The 22,534-nt window shown below is 38.1% G+C and overlaps 1 pseudogene; it reads right to left on the reverse strand.

Moving 5' to 3' along the window:
* Window positions 1–19,334, reverse strand: part of LOC129036212 (T-complex protein 1 subunit eta-like) — a 123,682-nt pseudogene extending 104,348 nt beyond the window's left edge.
* Between the last annotated feature and the right edge of the window lie 3,200 nt (window positions 19,335–22,534).

The following is a 22,534-nucleotide window of genomic DNA, read 5'->3' on the forward strand; positions in this document are numbered from 1 at the left end:
TTCTGTGAAGAAAGTCATTGGTAGCTTGATGGGGATGGCATTGAATCTGTAAATTACCTTGGGAAGGATGGCCATTTTCATGATATTGATTCTTCCATCAGAGAATATTACAAACACCTCTATGCAAATAAACTAGAAAATCTAGAAGAAATGGATAAATTCCTCAACACATACACCCTCCCAAGACTAAACCAAGAAGAAGTTCAATCTCTGAATAGACCAATAACAGGAGCTGAAATTATGGCAATAATCAATAGCTTACCAACCAAAAAAAGTCCAGGACCAGATGGGTTCACAGCCGAATTCTACCAGAGGTACAAGGAGGAGCTGGTACCATTCCTTCTGAAACTATTCCAATCAATAGAAAAAGAGGGAATCCTCCCTAACTCATTTTATGAGGCCAGCATCATCCTGATACCAAAGCCTGGCAGAGACACAACAAAAAAAGAGAATTTTAGACCAATATCTTTGATGAACATTGATGCAAAAATCCTCAATAAAATACTGGCAAACAGAATCCAGCAGCACATCAAAAAGCTTATCCACCATGATCAAGTGGGCTTCATCCCTGGGATGCAAGGCTGGTTCAATATACGCAAATCAATAAATGTAATCCAGCATATAAACAGAACCAAAGACAAAAACCACATGATTATCTCAATAGATGCAGAAAAGGCCTTTGACAAAATTCAACAACCCTTCATGCTAAAAACTCTCAATAAATTAGGAATTGATGGGACGTATCTCAAAATAATAAGAGCTATTTATGACAAACCCACAGCCAATATCATACTGAATGGGCAAAAACTGGAAGCATTCCCTTTGAAAACTGGCACAAGACAGGGATGCCCTCTCTCGCCACTTCTATTCAACATAGTGTTGGAAGTTCTGGCCAGGGCAATTAGGCAGGAGAAGGAAATCAAGGGTATTCAATTAGGAAAAGAGGAAGTCAAATTGTCCCTGTTTGCAGATGACATGATAGTATATCTAGAAAACCCCATTGTCTCAGCCCAAAATCTCCTTAAGCTGATAAGCAACTTCAGCAAAGTCTCAGGATACAAAATCAATGTGCAAAAATCACAAGCATTCTTATACATCAATAACAGACAAACAGAGAGCCAAATCATGAGTGAACTCCCATTCACAATTGCTTCAAAGAGAATAAAATACCTAGGAATCCAACTTACAAGGGATGTGAAAGACCTCTTCAAGGAGAACTACAAACCACTGCTCAAGGAAATAAAAGAGGATACAAACAAATGGAAGAACATTCCATGCTCATGGGTAGGAAGAATCTTTTGGTTTTTTTTTATTGTTATTATTAGAGATCTTTCTTCTATTTCTGGTGTAGGCATTTATTGCTATAAACTTTCCTCTTAGAAATGTTTTTGCTGTGTCCCATAGGTTTTGGTATAATGTGTTTCCATTCTCATTTGTCTCCAGGAAATTTTTAATTTCTGTTATAATATCTTTATTTATTCACAGGATTTTTAGAAGCATATTGTTTAATTTTCATGTATTTATACAGTTTCTGAATTGATTTTTATTGTTGATTTCTAGTTTTATACCATTATGGTCAGAAAATATACTTGATATAATCTCTATCTTCTTAAATTTCTTCAGATTTGTTTTGTGGCCTAACATGTGTTTTATCCTGGAAATTGTTCTACATGCAATTGAGGAAAATGTGTATTCTGCAACTACTGGATAAAATGTTCTGTAAATGTCTCTTAGGTTAATTTGGTCTATAATGTAGTTTTAGTCCAATGTTTTTTCATTCATTTTTTTGTCTAGATAATCTGTCCATTTTGAAAGTGGGGTCTTGAAGTCTCCTACTCCTATTATCTTCTTCTCCCTTTAGGTCTAATAATATTTGCTTTATATATCTGAGTGCTTGGGAGTTGGGTGCATATATATTACAATTGTTATATTACCTTGTTGAATTGATCCCTTTATCATTATATAATGAACTTCTTTGTCTCTTTTTATAGTTCTTTACTTAAAGCCAATTTTATCTAATGTAAGTATGGCTATTCTTGCTCACTTTTGTTTTTTGTTTGCATAAATATCTTTCTCCATCCCTTCACTGTCAGTCTGTTTGTCTTTAACAACGAGGTGAGTCTCTTGTAGGAAACATACAGTTTATTCCTATTTTTCGTATCTGTTCAGCTACTTTACATCTTTTAATTTGGGGAATTGAATCCATTTACATTCAAGGTTATTAATATGTAAGGATTTACTCCTACAATTTTGTTAATTGTTTTCTGGTTGTTTTGTAAATATCTGTTAGGTTAATTTACTCTATGGTATAATTAAGTCCAATGCTTCCTTGTTGATTTTTAATCGAAATAATATGTTTACTGTTGAAACTGGGAGTGTTGAAGGCTCCTATTATTGTTGTATTGCAGTCTAGTTCTCCCTTTAGGTCCAAGAATATTTCTGGGTCCTTTGTTCCTTTCTTCCTCACTTATTTACCTCAGTGCCTTGGTGGTTTTCTTTGGTGCTAATCTTAGTTTCCTTTTTTCTCATTGTTTATCTGCTGTAATTTCTTGCTTTCTGGTTATCACGGGGCTAACATCAAGAGTCATATAGTAATAATAGACTATTTTAAGCTGAAAGCAACTTAATTTTGCTCACATAAGAGTACTCTAGACTTTTTTCCTCCCACCCTATAATTTGTATTTTTGTTGCCTTAATTTACTTTCTTATCTATTATATATTCCTTAGCTCCTAATTGTAGCTGTTGTTGTTTTTCATCATTTTTATTTTAAACCTTCATACTAGAGTATTGAGAAATTTTCACAGTGCAATTACATCACTGGGGTATTCTTAGTTTGATACATGGATTTACCTCTACTGGTGATTTCTATACCTTCCTATATTTTCATGATAGTAATTATAGTTCTTTTGTTTACAGCTATAATGCTCCCTTAAACACTTTTTGTAAGGCCAGTCTAGTGATTATATATTTCTTCGGTTTTTGCCTATCTTGGAAGGTCTTGATTTCTCCCTTACTTCTGGGATAGCTTTGCTAAATTGAATATATAAATTTGAATATATAATCCTATTCTCTCCTAGCCTGCAAGATTTATGCTGAGAAGCCTGCTGATAGTCTAATAATAATTGTCTTATATTTGACTTGATGCTTTTTTCTTGCTGCTTTCAGAATTCTTTCTCTCACTTTTAAAAATTTGATTATAATGCATCTTGAAGAGGATTTTTTTGGCGTTTAATATAATTTTGGGTCTTTGAGCTCCCTGAGTTTGAATATCCATGTCTCTCTCAATACTTGGGAAATTTTTGCTATTATTTTGTTAAATAGGTTTTCTGTGTGTTTTACCATCTCTTCTCCTTCTGATACTTCTCTGATGCAAATTTTGTTTGCTCAGTGTTATTCTGTACATCCAATAGGCTTTCATTATTCTTTCTTATTCTTCTTTCTCTTCTGACAAGGTTATTTCGAAAGACCTGTATTCAAGTTCAGAGACTTTTTATTCTGCCTGAGCTAGTCAGTTGTTGAAGCTTTCAATGGTGTTTTTATTTTATTAATTGAATTCTTCAGCTCCAAGATTTTTGTTGGTTCCTTTTTATTATCTCTATTTCTTTGTTGAATTTCTCATTCAGATGATGAATTGTTTTACTGATTTCCTTGAATTGGTTGTCTTTTGTTTATGTTCTTGTATCTTTCTTTCTTAAGATTTTTATTTTATAATAATAACCTTTTAAAGGCATTTCATAAATGCCTGAATTCCTTTATAGTCATTTTATAAATGTTCTTTCTTTGAAGTCTGTTACTATGAGATTTATTGTGTTCCTTTGAGGGTGTCATGTTTCCTTCTTTTTAAACTTTTCTTATTTCCTACATTTTTATGTGCACATCGAGAGAAACAGTCACTTTTTCCAATTTTATGGAGTAGCTTACATAGGGAGTTTTTCTGTAGATAGGTCTTAGGGTGTCAATTGGGTATGATGCATTAACTTTCATTCTGGTGGACTCAGTAGCATGGTCTCTGTCAGTTTATTTAACTATAATCCTTGTCAGCAACACCTGTGATTGCTTCAGTGGCCTAGTCTATGTGAGTTTATGATGGTTGTGGTGCAGTTTTGCTGGGGGTAGGGGAGACATCAGGCTGGTTGCAGGGGCAGATGTGGGCAGGCAAAGAAATTGACAGGCTGTCCTGTGGGCTTTCCATGAAGGCAGTGGCTCCTGCTAGACTGGCTGTTGGACAGGGTACAACTGGCTGAGCAGCTGTGTGGCTGTCTTTCTGGGAAAGTGGAGATACCACTGGACTTGCTATTGAGTCAGGTGTACATGAGCACAGCAGGGCCAGATGGTTCTGCAGCAGTCTTTCAGGGGAATGAAGCTGCAACCAGACAACTAGTTGTGCTGGGCATAGGTGCATGTGAGCATGGCCATGCCATGCAGCCTTGAGGAAGTCTGTCCACAGGTTCAAGCCACAGCAGCACTGGTTGTCAGGCCAGGTGCCATTGTATGCAGGTGCATGCAGGTGCAGCAGGACTGGGTGGCCTTGCAGAAGTCTTTCCAGGGACATGTAGCCACCACTGGACCAGCTGCCAAGCTGGACACAGGTGAGCACAAATATGGCAGGGCTGAGTTTATTTGCAGTGGTCTGTTGAGTGGATCAGATCACCATAGGACCAGCTTTCAGGCTGGACATGTGCAGGATAAGTGGGCCAGTCAGTTGTTCAACACAAGTGTGCATGGGTGAGGCACCCAGTTGACTGTTTAGTGGCCACCATTCTGCTTGTTCCCTGAAGGGGTTGTGTGCCACATGGGTTTACATGTTGGGGTCTTATTCATTCCATCTAGCCTAGGCTCTTGGCAGCAAGGGTCATGGTATTGCAGACACCAGTGTGAACATGATAATAAGACAGTGGGGCTTCAGCCATAGAAAGAATTGGTTGCTATTGGCCCCCAGGGAAGAATGCACTCTAGTAGTGCATCCAGTTTCAAGATGAAGCTGAGCCATAGCAGCTTAGGCCATGGGGGTGGAGACTGTTCAAGGTGGGCTTCTACTCTGAGGCAATGAGCTGCACAACTCCTGGCTACTGTACAAACTGGAGTAAAGGCCTATGAGGACTGTGGGACTCTCCTGCACCCAGGATTGCTGATGTTTGTGGCTGCCATGGGGACCTCTGGTAACTCCAGCTTACCTTTCCTTCGTAAGAAGATGTCTCCACTGACTCTGAGCTGAGCCCAGTGGACAAGGCGGTGTGGCAAAGGCAGAATGTCTTGCTCACCTCTTTATGTTGCTATTCTGGTTTTCTGTGCAACACAGGGATTTTTGTCATTACCCTGGTGTTCCCCAGCCTACTTCGTTAGTCATTGTACTCAAAATATAGTTGTTTACTCATTTTTTGGTTCCTTTTTGTGGGGAGGACAAGTACCAGGTAACTCTAGCCAGCCATTGTTGATGTCACTCTATTACTTATAAAATGTAAATAATATCAATACAGAAGAATGGACTTTCCTAAAATATCATCACAGAATTTTACTTCCACCATGAGGTTCTCCATTCCATACGTATCCATCTCTATCTGTCTATCTACCTACCTACCTATCCCTACAAAGGGAAGGTCAGGGTTTGAACATTTTACACCTATATTCATCCTCATATCTGTGTCTTTGCTCATTTCATTCCTCTTCCACCATGCTCTTCCTCCTTTCCCAGACCTATTGTTAACTTCCCATTCTTCTATCCAGAGGACAAACCTCACCCCTGCCATGCTGCCTGTCTATCTGGCTCATAGTAATCATTTCTCCGCTTCTTATCCCTGACACTGCATCGTTACAACCTAGAGGATAAATATTGGCTAAGATACAGTTACTAATGCATTTAAGCTTAATTGCTTTTAGAAGGAAAGCATTTATTAGCTACTATTTAAGAATGATGATCAGCTGAGTATTTCATCCCTTCTGACCACATTGTTCTTTGTTATTAGAAAAGAAATTATCAGTCTTCATAGATATAACTAGCTCATAAAATAATTATCTTTCAGAAAATGTGTAAAACTTGCTGTCGTCACATGATGATGGTGATCTACTTAGATTTCTGTATTTTTAAGACCCTGAATTTTTCCTTGAACCCTCATCAGGAGTTGTCAAGATGCGACTGACCCATAGGTCATTATTTTTCAAAATAATTGGGATTCCCTCAACTGTATAGTAGGTCTTGTTAAATATAAATGAAATGCAGAATTATATATCTTCATTTTGAAATGTCTCTAGTATGAAACAATATTATTCCCAACATAACTCTTCCTACTTTCTCATTATCATTCCACCACAAACACACACACACACACACACACACACCCCTACACACACATCCCTATACACATACACATTCCACACAAAAAAACCATTGGTTTAAAAATAACAATTATTCTCTTTTCATTACAAAATATTTTCATGCAACTACTCAGTAGCAAACTTGGATTTTTGATCATTTGATCCCCCCTCAAAAACACACTCTTTAAATGTGCGTAGATTTAATTTTATGTATTAGAAGTTAGCCTCCAATTTCTTCTCAAATGAAACCTTTTCCTCATATCACCGGTCATATGTAATTTTCATACCCATGTATTTTCTATTAACCAAAAATAATAGTAGACTAAAATCCTGAAGTTTAAAACAATTTTATCTGTGACTTTCAAGTTTAGTTTCTGTAAACCTGTCGATATCAATTATAACAGGAAGATTTTTTAATTACTGTTTCCCCAGGAGATTTTTTTTATGAGAACCATCATAAATAAGAGGTAGAAACAGAATTACTACAAATAAGTACAAATAATTACAACTATATATGAAAACATTTTCAGGTGTTAGACATAATCATTTCTGCTTGAACTCCTGAAACAAATACTCAGACGAAGCAGTTTAAGTTAATGGGGGAAAAAAAAAAATAGAATCCAGGAATCTTGTTCACTTCTGTGCAAAAATAAATTTTATATGAAATCAAGGATGGTTCTCATATTATCAGTTTGTCAAATAATCTACAAATTAATTAATTTATTTATTTATTTATTTGGTTGTTGTTTTTGAGATGGAGTCTCACTCTGTCACCCAGGCAGGAGTGCAATGGCATGATCTCGGCTCATTGCAACATCCGCCTCCTGGGTTCAAGCCATTCTCCTGCCTCAGCCTCCCAAGTAGCTGGGATTACAGGCGACCGCCGCCACGCCCGGCTAATTTTTTGTATTTTTAGTAGAGACGGGGTTTCACTATGTTGGCCAGGCTAGTCTCAAACTCCTGACCTCGTGATCTGCCCGCCTCATCCTCCCATACAAATTAATTTCTTGAAGACTAAGATGACGGTTTCCTATCAAGTACTTTTAATTTCCAAACTTTAAAAGTAGGAACATGAGAGAATTCTGTGTATTTCACTGTTAAATATGAACAAATTATTGTACATATGAGAGAATTCTGTGTATTTCACTGTTAATGTGAAAAAACTATTGTTCATGTTTAACAGTGAAATAGAATTCTGTCATGTTCCTACTTTAAAGATTTATTTTTCCTTTACAGCAAGGAAAAGGAAAAAAAGATATAACTTACTCCTGTTTTTTTTTTAAATTCATTTCAGTTACACACTTTCCCTTCTTAATTTCTCTCAAAAGGCTTAGAACGTTTAGTAACACCTGCTGGGGTGATACCACCAGCGGCACTTCCCCAGAATAGTGCCATGTGTTTGCAGTGATACAGATTACTGTCTCTATACTCCTCTAATCACCTGGTTATATCTGACATCAGAAGGCTGGCCACAGTGAACTTTCTTCATGCCCACCTTGGTAAGATGTAGAAACTTCGGGCTCTGTGTAGTTGTGTCTCTTACCCAGCCCAATGGAACTCAGAATAGAATCTTTGTCCTACTACAGATGGTCAACAGACTGGAGTGTGCCAGTAATCTGAGAAGAGGCCAAACTTATTTTAATTACAAATTACTCCATCACTCCACATTTATCTCTCCGTACCTGTAGTAAATGCAACAGACAAGTTAATATACATTATTTAAATAACCATCAAAACCTTTCCTGCTCCAGCACTCTCCACCTTTCTCTGGAAACCCTGTAGGTTTATAGGGATTTATAACTGCAAGTGCCTGAAGTCAAGTTTCAGTTCTAGAAAATGTGGGGTAGAACAAGCTGATCAGACATTGGAACAACAAAGACAGGAGGATTAAGGCAGTCTGCAAGGATGAAAGTATAAAGAGATCTTGAGGGAAAATAGCTTGAGAAGAGCCTTTTAAAAATCAAACAGAAAAACTCTCATCAGTTGGTTCTTATTTCTTTTTTAAAAATGTAGCAACATGTGCAAGGAGTTTTATATATCAAGTTATATCTCCCATTCTTAAAAAAAGAATTAAAAGGCAAGCAGTTTAATAACCCTTCAGCATTTTCCCCAAAGTTATTTAGCATTCTTGTCATTAGAAAAACAATAATTTCAGAACATTTTCCAGGAAAAATACACAGAACTGCAAGGAAATGCATGTGCCCATGTGGAAATACTTAAGTTCTTCTCCCATATTGAACCTGTCTGCGCATTCATAGAGAACTTTTTTTATGACATATTTCCTTGTTATGTATACACTTTTTTTGTTCAACAATGCCAAAAAGTGATAACTTGGAGACTGAGAATTAGACTGACAGTCACCTGTCATTCATTGTCCTTTATTCTGACAACCTCAGGCATTCAGGCATGGATTTATGGGTATTTCGCCCCTTTCTCTTTATTTTTAAAGGGGTTGGGGGTTGGGGGAGAATATCACAGGATTCAGTTCTGAATAGACTTTTGTTTTGCTCTTTCTTTTACCTCTTGACTGTGTCAAATGCAGTGTGTCTCCCATGCAGTTTCTCTCTTTAGAGAGCCTTGGCTTGGCCAGCTAGTTAGTATTCAGAGACAAGGCAAAGAGGATAAAATTCTTCTCTCTGCTTGCTGAGACTGCAAATAAGCAATTAGACTAAAAGCAATGTATTGGAGAAAGAAGGACATTGTAGATATCATTGTTGACTGGAACCTGCCAATATAACTTTAAAATTATAAAAACTTCATAGCAGGGAGAAATAGTCACTTAGAGGCATGTAAGTTGGTTAAGACACTAAGTCAGTATTTGCTACAGTCATTTCTGCAGTGTAATGTATTCTGTGAACTGTAAAATTTTCCATTGAATCCTGTTTCCTTATTATAATGAGAAACAAATGGGTGAAATTAGCAATGGTGATAGAAAATTCAACCTTTTATTGTGTTGCATGTTATGAAAACATTTTCTAGATTGGCATGTTACTCCCATTTTCACTTGAGCTCACTTTAAAGGATTGTAATGGAAGGCTGAAGGTTACAAACTGTTTTATGTCTGACCAAGCAATATCATGTAGCTCTGCTGCATAGTTCTATGAAAGGTTTAAAACAATATATGCCAGCCATTTTCTGGTTATCAGTGATAGTATGTGAGCTAGTTCTTAAAACTCTTCTTACTCCCTTCTTTAATATAGGTATTCTATGCTGGGTTCTAGTGATTGATGCACTTCCCTTGCAATACACAAATGCATTACTCTGTTAGTAAAACTGGGATTACCTAATTCCATTATGTAATAGATAGATTAGTCTCAAGTATGTCTTCAAGATTGCCCAATTGATGGGAAGAGGCATGTAGACCTTCTTGATTAGATATCCATTCCTTTTCCTCTTCCCACCCCCGTCCTTCAAAACCACGTTTCCCAAAAGTTGAGAAATGCTAGCCTGATGAATTTATTTTTACACATTCTAAGCCAGGAAAAAGAAAGGAATCTGGATTATTGACATTCTTTACCGGAACTACAGTAGACTAGAGTTAGCAGAAAAAACTGCTAATCATCACAGTTTTCGTGTTGGAAGCAATTTGCCTATAATTAGTAAGTTGATAAATACCAACAAAATGGGTGCTAAAACGAACAACTCTTGTGCTGAGAGACATTTGACTCTACATTACACTTTGCATTTTTATATATGCAGCATTACATTTTGTTACAAAGAGCGACAACTTTAGTGGCAGCTGAAGCACTCTAATCTGTCTTCTGAAGAAAAGCAGACATACATCTTAATATAACAACTTCTTTTATAAAACGTATCTGTTTTTTCAAGGCATAAGCAATGCATGGATAAGAAAAGAAGTTGGTCTTTTATTTATTTTATATAAAATGGTAACAGATGATGGAGGACTTGTTTTGCTAGATAAGAAAATGCTATCGCACATAAGATTAAATGGTACCAGTGACTTAGGGTATATTCTTCATTGGTAATACCAAATTCACATTTGTTTGCAGATATTTGTGTTCTGCATTTCATATAAAACAGCTCTTTTACTAAATGTTTAACTCCATATAAAATCAAACCCATGACCGTTTTTGTTTAAGTCAAACAAGGAAATGCATCTGCTGTGCTAAAAAGTGAGACAAACATTTTATTCAAACAAACAAGATATAATATATTTTATCTTTGAAACCAAACATATGTAAATATATGAAATGTTTTAATAAATGCTAGCTTTTGTAAGGGTCTAAACCATAATAGATGCTTTGTACATAATAAATAAAAGAATATGATGGCTTTATCAGTGGTATACTGAAATTCTTGTTCTTTCATAGCTAGCAGAAAACATAATTTCACAGCAAATTCAATCTGCACAATCTGATAGAATAAAAGAGGTTATCCCAAGAAAGAAATAGTGAGGGTATAAAGAAACTTCTTTGTGTGAATGTGGTAGAAAAGACTACATCTTTCTAGTGCTTTTTAAATGGTAACTAGTATTTATAGTCAATTTCAGGAGCATCCTTATCTACAGCCCCTTTAGTGGTAACTTGATTAGCAGATGTGGGTATCAGAGAACTTGCAGTGTCTTTATACTACAGACCACGTGGTGAATGGATTGATTACCTCTTATCAAGTAACTTCTAGTATAATTTTTTATACCTTTGATTTATTTTTTTCTTTCCCATTAAACAGTACTTCTTTGGTATTCCCAAGTACTGGATCAGACAGTAAGAAATGGCCACAGGAAAGTAAATACATGTTTTTCTTCCCCTCTTCAGAATATTCTACAGTGGGTGGTAAAATAATTAAGCCATTTCAAAGTCATGTAAAGTATCCCAAATATGTCAGAGGAAGAAGAAGAAGCTGCAATTTATTATTTTTCTGCAATAAATCAACATGAAAGAGAACATTTTAAAGGACCAAGTAGCTTTGTTTTCATTTACAGTTCATATCAATAATTTTATACCATGAGCACTTTGCCTGTTTGAGATGTATCTTCCATCAGGAACAGCTTGATTATTACGAAACAAAAAAGCAAACATTTTGAGGAAGCATATGTTGCAGTTATTTGTGAAGTATGTGTTTCATCTCATTTATCATTATTATTATTATTACTATTCATCCTAGTTGAAACTTGGGCTTCAATTCATGGGGTATATATGCTTTTAATGATGATTTATGTATAAGATTGAATCAAAATTCATTTTGTACATGTAAATTCTTCACAGTTTAGTACTGTACTAACACAACAAAGTATTTTCAGATCTTTGGAAAAGCTTTTCCAAGATCAAGAATAATACATTTGCAGACAGTCTGAGATTAAAGAGGGAAGCTATGCAGCTTGACCTGGTCAATTTTGCTGTCATTTTTTTGGCCAATATTATTTAATTTATTTCTTTCAACATATAACTCCATTTAAGAGATCCCAACATTTTGCAAGTGTCATATAACATATCTCCTTGGAATATTTCTTTCTTTCTAAAACAAAGTTGTATATAGTGAGCTGCAAGAGCCTTTCTTTGTGCTTGGTTTCTTCCCAACCATTTTGCCATTCAAAAACAATGCTGACATATGCATGAAATGACAAATAGCATTAGTGTAATAAAGGAGATAAACCAAACCTAAAGCACAGTCACATATTAAATTGTTTCTAAAAATACTGACCTAAGAGCCTCTATGAGTTGTTATAAGTAAAATTTGAAGGAAAAAAAAGACACTTGGAAGTGAGATGTACTCTCCTTTGTAGCCTACATAATTGCTGGCTTGCCACCATATTTGCTTGAGATGCCTTTGTCAGATATTATTTCATGTCTCTTTGTCAAAACGGGAGGTTTTGAAGCGTTTTTTCTCCATCTGGGTGACTGCTGTCAGGGCTCAGACCAAATCTCCCAGGGCTAGAGCACTGTGTCCAAAAAGCTTTTGGTAAAAAGCCTTTAAGCAGTCCAGCCCCTCATTTCCACTCACCAGATCAACACATATGTTTTATCAAAAGAAAAATTCTAACATTTCAACATAAGTTTCAAACACCAGAACTGTAACTTAGTGACTATTTTTCATTAAGACCTAGTGTTGAATAACTCTTAGCATACAGAATTACCCATGCAGAATGTAATCTAATACAACAGTTATGTCATCTTCCTTGTTAAGTGGTGATTTTCTAGAATTTGATGATTTACAAGGCTATTCTAAAAATGGTTGGCATCTCTAAGTAGATGGTTTTCCAACACACAGTAATACTCTATAGGATAAGATGGAGTTAAAAACAAATTTATTTTTCATTCATTTACTTCTTCCAGAGAAATTCAGTATAAAGATCATGGTAAAGCTTATCATATCAGCAATCAAAAGCAGGAAAAGAAAGTAATTGTAGGACATACAATAACAGAACTAATTTCTGCACAGATCCAACTATGTGGAGAACTGTTCAATTAGGACCCGCAGTTACTTTTAATGACAGTTGTTGTGGAATAAGTGGAAACATCTGTTACCACGAACCACCAGAGTGGCTACACATGAAAAAACAGTTCTCTCTTCTATTGATTGGGACTGGTCTTTGTGGAATATTCCTATTAGTATGCTTAGAACAACCATGCAGATCTCTAAGCCAAATTAATTATTCTTGGCATTCCCAAGAAATGATCCTACAGTCATTTTTTTAACCACAGGCAGGGAGCATGGGAATCCTTCTCTGTGCGTATTTTATGATGGTTCCTCATGCCTAATTGTCCTACTGTATGTTGCCCTATTTTACCAGCTACAGTCTGAATTCATTCCCATCCTCTCCTTAAAAGTTTGAAACCCCCTAGTGACAGGAATATTAATGTTCCAACACTGTCATATCTATTTCAGCTCATACATATGCAATGTCTTTGTTTTCAAAGATTTATGTCAGACTTTGCTGAAGTGAGGTATTCTACCATTTTAGATAATAGCATGCCAAAGTGATGTTATCAGCCACATTCAGCACTCACTCAAGCAAACGGGAGGAGCATCCTTCCTTCATGGCTGAAACTCATAGAAACTGTTATTTATCCTTTTTGATGGGAAAATCTTTCAGGGGGAAATGGTGTATTTTTAGAAGAAGATTATGGCCATCCTGTGGATTATCTTTTAATTAAGAATGGATGATTTGTGCCCACTCTGCTGTAGCAAACATCTTGCTGCTAATGAAGTTTAAAAAGACTTACTTTATTTAATTACAGCTAATCACCAGGGTAAAATGTGGAATTTTCTTTGATCCTACATGTATTGTGGTAATCCCCATGGCAGATAGCATCTCCTCAAAACGTTTTGAGTTTTTCAGCCGGTCACAACTTGGCAAAAGGTGGAACAACCTTACGCTAAAGAATTTCTTTCATTCCCTCTGTAGTTGCCTACCCTGGCATAAAAAATACATGAAATCTTCTTACAAGCTGAGATGGTCCCTGAGACAGAAAGCATTGGAATATTCAAATATTTGAATATTTTACTTTGTTCAGTATTCACAACAGGGTTCTTTACTCTTGTTCAATAATTCAGTTTAACCAACATTATTGGACACTCTCAATGTGCCAAATGCTGTTCCAGGCACTAGGAATGGAGAGAGATGAACAGAATGTATTGAGCCCATTATTAAACAACCTTTAAGATGAACTGTGTTTACTTTCTACTGTATTTAGTCCATGTGGACATAAATAGATGAGTGTGCTTTAAAACTGAAAATTGTTTTTGTCATTGATTTGGTTTGTTTTTAAATCATCGGTTTGGAATTACTTACTCAAGCCTTGTAACATCAAACAGGACTATCTTTTTTATTGTATATCTCTTCTGTCTCTTTCCTTCGGAAAGTACAATATGTTAACTCCCATTTTCTGGCCTTATTCTTTCCTGAATCTCAAAGAAAATTATTTTGAGAATACATATTAAGCCACTCTTCGTTCTAGGTGATATCTATCTATGAGTTTTCATCCTTATAAACATACAGACTTAATCATTTTCACCAAAAGTAGAGTGTCATTCTTTGGTACATATTTATTTTTTCCAATGTAAATTACATGTTTTTCACTGAAGTAAAAGCCCATCGCCAAAACTGATTTGTGTGTTTCAGTGTGTTTTATGTTTTTAATCTCAAAGAGGTCATCTTGTTCTTTTTAAAAAAGTACTCCCTTCTTTTTTTGTTTTTCTTCTGTAGTCTTCAGTCCATGTGACCCAGCTGATGTTGACCAGTTCTGAATAAAGGCCCTGAAGGGCAAGGTCATGCAGGCTCCTTGGGAGAGAACAGAACTGCAGAGGGAGAGCAGAGGGGACAGAGGCCAGAAGAGACCTGTGTCGGACAGGAGAGGGCACCAGCAAACTGACCTACTCACCCCAGCTGCTGACCCCCCACTTTGACCTGGGATCAAACCAGCAGCTGAGCACAAGAGATAGGCTGGGTTCTTTTTGGAAAACAAAATTTTCCTGGAACATGAGTATGTCTAAACTAACTAATCAGAATGGAAGAAATATATGTCTTAGTATACCTTTTCATGATTTGATAATTGGCCGTTTTCAAGAACATAATGAAAACCCAGCTGTCCCACTAAAATAATTCTCACCAAGGAGGGGCAGTTACTGAAAGATAAACAATTCCTTTGAAAGCTAAATAAATTATCTATCAAACTGTTACTCTATCTATAACTTTAAAAGAAAAAAGTCATCTGGGCAGAATTATTGGCTTCACATCTTCAAATGTGTTCTACTTTGTTTAACAAATTGAAGTTTCAATGAGTTCTTTTGGTTTGCCAGGATTGAAGCAGATTTAAAGTAGGTTTGTTGTCAAATCAGTGTATGGGTCTCTATCTCACACCTAGGCTTCCATTATCACACAATGATGAGCACTCTCTTCCCACCACCTCCATATAAATGCTTAAACACATCCCTTCCCTGCATATTTCCCACTGCCCACACCCGTGTAGTAATTTATATGCCACTTTCCCCAGAACTCCCTCCATTCTAGTAGGAAGCATTTAGACTTACAAAGTGATTGAGGTGGAGGAAGTTCTTCCAAAGTGCAATTCATGTGTCTTTAAAAAAAAAAAAATTAAACACTATAAAGTAGGAGAAGCAAAACAGAATTTGCGGTTAGTTCCTGTAATATGTTAAACATCTGCAGTTTTGTCTCTTCATCGGGATGCGGGGTTGTGCTGTAGTCACATCCTGATAACATCTGCACATTACTGATAGCTTTTGCTTTATTCTTTATGGTCTGCTGATGAGAGATTCTTTAACATTCCTTCAGTCATCAAGACCCCAGTTGGATTTCTTTGCTTGTGACAGCCTTAAAGGTGGTTTCATTTACATTTGCTAAAATGTCACAATATAGGAAGATATTTTCAGTTTGATGTTTCATCCCTTCCTTTTTTTATCCGGATGCTAGTTTTAGCTTTTCAAATGAATGTCGAACTCAAAATAGATTTTCCATGAAATATATTTTGTCTGATTTTTGGAACACCATGTCTGCAGCAAAAGACTTTTTTTTTCCAAAAAAGTTTTCAACAAGGAATGGCACCTCTCTACTCCTGCTTGCATTGCAACAACAGCTACCATGCCATGAAAGGGCTAGCTTGTTTAACATCCAGTAACACAGAATGTACGACCAGTTTAAAGGTCAGGTACTGACAGAATGGGAGCTGTTTTTGCTTCCCTAGTGACCCCAATTACATCAGAGCTGAGCAAATAGTCAATAAACAGTGGCACTAACATATGTAGAAAAATTGTTTATTTCACATTTCCAGAACAATTAGCAATCCCCTCTCTGGTTCCAGAAAGACTTTGAGATCCTAGAGGTTTTAAATAAATGAGACCATGAAAAGTAATATAGAATATTCATGTAAATAATCTTGGGCTATATGAAAGCATTATTTATATTGCTGAATACATTTTTCTTGATGTAGCAAGCGAGTGGTCAATGGCAATACATAAGACAACTGTAAAGAGCTCTATAAACAATAAATTTTAAAAAGATTAATTGGTTTTGAGAGTTAATTTTCTTGAACAATTTAGTGGAGATTTTTCGTTACCCACTTGGTATTCATAGAGTTGAATAAGAGCTTTCACTGACATTCATTTTTAAATATGAGATGATAAAACATATTTTTTTCCATTTTATACTATTTGGAGATTTTTATATATTGTATTGATTTCTAATGTAATTCTATTGCAGTTAGAGAATACTCAATAAGTTTTCCTTTTTTTTTTTAATTTGTTGAGACTTCTTTTGGTCTTTCCTGTTGCCTATATTGGTGAATATCTCATGTAAACTTGAAAAGAACGGGTATTTTGCAGTGTTCAGTGAAATGTTCTGTAAATGTTATTTAGGCCAGATATGTTGACAATGCTGTTCAAATTTTCTATCTCTTTATCAATATTCTTTGTCTGGATAGTCCATCAATTACCAATAGTGGAGTGTTAAAAATGCCCAACTATGATTATTGATTTGATTATATCTTGTTTTGCTTCACGAATTTTGAAACTTTTTTTATTAGGCACATACACATTTAAGATATGTCTTCCTGATGAATTGACCCTTTTATCATTATGAAGTGTCCTCTTTATTTCTGGCAATTTTCCTTGTCTGGAGGTCTACTTTGTCTGATATTAATATAACCACACCAGCTAGGAAACACAGATTTTTTTTCAAGTGTCTGGCTACATTTGTGGGTCAAATATTTAAGAAAGAGTGCATCAGCTTACCTGTCAGCTTGCATTCCCATAAATATCAACCACAAGAGAGAGTTTATCGTTTCTCATGGGTAAGCCATAGCCTTCTGAGACAGGGGCAATGAAGGAAAGAGAAATTAAATGAAATGGAAAAAATGAGTTAGAATGTGACACAAAATAAATCAGAATATAATTTTTATTACTTAGAAAATTCAGATCTGTAATTTTTAGAAGTATTTTAATATTTACTGAAAATTTCTACTTCACTATCAGCTGTAGGGGATTGAATAATATCCTCCAAAAATTTATATCCACCCAGAACCTCTGAGTGTGACCTTATTTGGAAATAGGGTTTTATAGATATAATTAACTTAAAATGAGGACATACTGGATTACGGTGAACCTAAGTCCAATGACTAGTATCCTTATAAGACAGACACACAGAGACATGCACAGAAAAGAAAGCCATCTGAAGATGGAGGCAGAGAACACAGCAATGAAGCTACAACCCAAGGAACATCAGAAACTCAGGGAGTGGCAAGAAAGAATTCTTCTCTAGAGCATTTAGATGGAGCATGGCTCTGTCAACACCTTGATTTTTGAACATCTAACCTTCCAAGCTGTGAGAGAATAAATGTCTGTTGTTATAACCCACCCGGTTTGTCATATTTTTTGTGGCAGCCCTATGAGTGCCCTGAAAACTATCAGAGTTACCTCAATTAACAAAATTATATTGTATTAGTCAGCTTGAACTGTCATAACAAAATACTATAGACTGGATGGCTTAAACAAGGGGAAATTTTCTCTCACAGTTCTGGAGGCTGGGAAGTCCAAAATCAAGGTGCAAGACAATTCATTTCTCTGATGACGGTGTTCTTCCTGGCACATAGCTGGCTCCCACACAAAGGCCTCAGAGTTGTCAGCAATATCCTCGTCATTGAGGTCCATGCCATACCATGTGCCTCTCTGGGCATGCTATGCCCACAGCTTGTTGAGAATGTTTGTGGTATCAAAGCCAGTATTGTCACTTAGCTGCCATGGGATAATCTCCAAAGCCTCAGCATACCCCCCAATCTAGCTGCTGTGTTCCTGGAATAGTCCTTGCTAATCTTATAGGTACTTGGAGAGCTTTATCTGAATGGCCCCACCACCAGCCACCACCAAATCATTTTCAATGGCCCTCCTGAAAATCATGATGGCATTAGGCATGAACTGTTCTGTCTCCTCCAAAGTTGTGGCATCACTGTGGAGGATAAAGGTGCATGTCTTGGCCTTGGGAGGCCAGTAAAGAAATTGTGCCTCTCACTTCCAGTCAGGGTCTCCTCAAACACCTGGCAGCTGCCCAGCATGTCTGCTGACAGAGCATTCACAATGGTCTGGATCGACCCTCTGTAGGCCATCATTGTCCTATTCAGATCCTTTTCAGGTAATCGGCCAGCACCAAACCTGCCCCTGTCAGCAAAGTACTGAGTGACCACATCCCCATTGGAGAGTTTGGACAAAACAACTTTGGCTCCAGAATGATGGATCCTTGCTAACTTGTCATAGAGAATGTTCCACTCAGCATCAACAATTGCCTGGTAATTCCCCATTGTGAGGACTCTGATCTCAGCATTATCTTTCTTAACTTTCAAATCAAGCTCAAAATTTAAAAGTTCAATCTTGGGATCATGGCACTTTAGGGGTTGCATTTCCAACCCAGCATAAAAGAAATTCTTGAGTGCAACACCAGCTAACAGATGGGAATCCTCTAGGGCTCCACCCTGTATCTTCTTAATTCCAATCATTTTAAGCTGCAGCAAACCATCAAGCATCATCACTGCATCAACCACCATCTTTGCAAAGAAGGCTTTCTGCTGGGAGATGAGCTTGGAGTTCAGAGCAGGATGGCACACTTCTCCAAGCAGCTTCTTCTGCTCCACTTTTTCTGTCTTCTTCATGGTCACAGTGATCTCTTTGTTATCATTAACTGCCAATTGGATGGCTGTGCATAAAGCTTGAATGATGATCTTTGGGTGCAAACCTTCCTCCACATAAGGTTTCACCTGCTTCAGAAACTCTGCAGCTAGCAAGGTCACTGAGGTGGTGCCATCACCCACCTCGGCATCTTGATATTTGGCAATGTCCATCGAAGTCTTTGCTGCAGGATGGACAACTTCAAGAAGCTTCAAGAAGATTGTTGCTTGCCTCTGCCATCCGTAATAAGCTTGTCTGTGCCATGAGAACCCAGGGTGGTTCTTCTACCCTCAGCAATCACCTGTCAGGCACTGATGTTACTCACAAGCTGGGGGATGCTTTGGGGGCTATCAGTCCCCCCTTCCAACAGTATAACTGGTGTGGGCATCATTTAAGAAGCTTATTTAGTGGCCAGCTGCTCGTCCTCTCTTCTCTGTGTCCTGGCTACCCAGCAATCCACAGTGCCCTGCACCCACATGCACTTTTTGTTACAGCGCTTATCAAATTAAAGTTTTCACTGCAGTTTTGAGTATGTGTCTGTGTTAGGTGCAGTCCACATGGCTTTTATCTTATAAGCAATTGGATTAACTACTGGATTTTGCTATCATGTGAATATTTGAGATTATACCAGAAGTTGCCAACTGCTATGACTCAATTTTGAGGTATTTGGCATGCAAATTCTCTCAAGGACTCTTCCGGTCTCCGAATCTACAGCCTACCTTCATGATTCTGCCAAGATAATCTAAATGTAACCCTCTAGAGTTTTATTGGGGATTAGTAGTTCTAATGTTTAAAGAGTGGACCGATAGCTCCCAAGGACAAATCTACAGATATTCTGAAAGAGAAATTACCTGGGTGCTCTTGATTCTTTTAAGAGAATATTTACATCATATGCTCTTTTAGTGTCCACTGTGCTGACCTGTTCCAATCTAAATCCTTTTTTTTTTCCCCTCTAGGTTGCTATTTTCAAACAAAACACTAACAAGGGCCTGATGATGAATTCTTCATGTCATTATCTCTATCAATAAGGTCCTTTTTGAGATTCTTTCTTCACCAGGCTTCTCCGGTTTTCCAATTCTCGTCCTATTTCTCTGGCTACTCCTGATTCCTTCTCTGCATCTCCTTTTTCTTATTTCCCCTAGTACTGGATTTTCTCTCAAATATTTTTCTAGGCCAATTTCTTTCTTTTATCATTTCTGCAATGACTTTGAGGGCACATAGGTAACTCCCAAATCTGTACATCCCTCAATATGAATATTTCACCCTGATCTACTGAGCACATTCCAATGGAAGCTGCAACAATCAATAATCAATAATTGAACATTATTTCTCATAAGTCTTTTCTTCTTGTTCTTTATATTTCTCCAAACTACATATGTCAATAGGCCTCAAAACCATATTTACCTCTGAATCACATTTAATCAGTTTTTACACCTTCAAGTATTTTTAAAAGTATCCTTTTCCCCCCCATTTCTACTACTAAGGTCATATTACAAGCAGTGTGATGCTAAATGTTTAACTGTCAGCGTTCCTGCATATGTATATAAAAACATATATATATGATCATTATTGTTTAATTATCCAGATCAAGATTTCTGAATGGCTGGGCTCAGTGGCTCATGTCTGTAATCCCAGCACTTTGGGAGGCCGAGGTGGGTGGATCACCTGAGGTCAGGAGTTCAAGACCAGCATGACCAACACAATAAAACCCCGGCTCTACAAAATTAGCCGGACGTAGTGGTGCATGCCTGTAATCCCAGCTACTCGGGAGGCTGAGGCAAGAGTATCATTTGAACCCAGGAGGCAGAGGTTGCAGTGAGCCAAGGTGGTGCCATTGCACTCCAGACTGGGCAACAAGAGCAAAACTCTGTCTCAAAAAAATGACAGCGGGGAGAGGAGCCAAGATGGCGGAATAGGAACAGCTCCGGTCTACAGCTCCCAGCGCGAGCGACGCAGAAGATGGGTGATTTCTGCATTTCCATCTGAGGTACCGTGTTCATCTCACTAGGGAGTGCCAGACAGTGGGCGCAGGTCAGTGGGTGAGTGCACCGTGCACCAGCCGAAGCAGGGGCGAGGCATTGCCTCACTCGGGAAGCGCAAGGGGTCAGGGAGTTCCCCTTCCAGGGGTGACAGACGGCACCTGGAAAATCGGGCCACTCCCACCCGAATACTGTGCTTTTCCGACGGGCTTAGGAAACGGTGCCCCAGGAGAGTATAGCCCGCACCTGGCTCAGAGGGTCCTACGCCCACAGAGTCTTGCTGATTGCTAGCACAGCAGTCTGAGATCAAACAGCAAGTCGGCAGCGAGGCTGGGGGAGGGGCGCCCGCCATTGCCCAGGCTCGCTTAGGTAAACAAAGCAGCCTGGAAGCTTGAACTGGGTGGAGCCCACCACAGCTCAAGGAGGCCTGCCTGCCTCTGTAGGCTCCACCTCTGGGGGCAGGGCACAGACAAACAAAAAGACAGCAGTAACCTCTGCAGACTTAAATGTCCCTGTCTGACAGCTGTGAGGAGAGCAGTGGTTCTCCCAGCACGCAGCTGGAGATCTGAGAACGGGCTGACTGCCTCCTCAAGTGGGTCCCTGACCCCTGACCCCCGAGCAGCCTAACTGGGAGGCACCCCCCAGCAGGGGCAGACTGACACCTCACACGGCCGGCCAGGTACTCCAACAGACCTGCAGCTGAGGGTTCTGTCTGTTAGAAGGAAAACTAACAGAAAGGACATCCACACCAAAAACCCATCTGTACATCACCATCATCAAAGACCAAAAGTAGATAAAACCACAAAGATGGGGAAAAAACAGAGCAGAAAAACTGGAAACTCTAAAAACCAGAGTACCTCTCCTCCTCCAAAGGAACGCAGTTCCTCACCAGCAATGGAACAAAGCTGGACGGAGAATGACTTTGACGAGCTGAGAGAAGGCTTCAGACGATCAAATTACTCCGAGCTACGGGAGGATATTCAAACCAAAGGCAAAGAAGTTGAAAACTTTGAAAAAAATTTAGAAGAATGTATAACTAGAATAACCAATACAGAGAAGTGCTTAAAGGAGCTGATGGAGCTGAAAACCAAGGCTCGAGAACTACGTGAAGAATGCAGAAGCCTCAGAAGCCGATGCGATCAAATGGAAGAAAGGGTATCAGCCCTGGAAGATGAAATGAATGAAATGAAGCGAGAAGGGAAGTTTAGAGAAAAAAGAATAAAAAGAAACGAGCAAAGCCTCCAAGAAATGTGGGACTATGTGAAAAGACCAAATCTACGTCTGATTGGTGTACCTGAAAGTGACGGGGAGAACGGAAACAAGTTGGAAAACACTCTGCAGGATATTATCCAGGAGAACTTCCCCAATCTAGCAAGGCAGGCCAACATTCAGATTCAGGAAATACAGAGAACGCCACAAAGATACTCCCCGAGAAGAGCAACTCCAAGACACATAATTGTCAGATTCACCAAAGTTGAAATGAAGGAAAAAATGTTAAGGGCAGCCAGAGAGAAAGGTCGGGTTACCATCAAAGGGAAGCCCATCAGACTAACAGCGGATCTCTCGGCAGAAACCCTACAAGCCAGAAGAGAGTGGGGGCCAATATTCAACA

The sequence above is a fragment of the Pongo pygmaeus genome, chromosome 4 (genome assembly GCF_028885625.2).
Source record: "Pongo pygmaeus isolate AG05252 chromosome 4, NHGRI_mPonPyg2-v2.0_pri, whole genome shotgun sequence".
Taxonomy (NCBI): domain Eukaryota; kingdom Metazoa; phylum Chordata; class Mammalia; order Primates; family Hominidae; genus Pongo; species Pongo pygmaeus.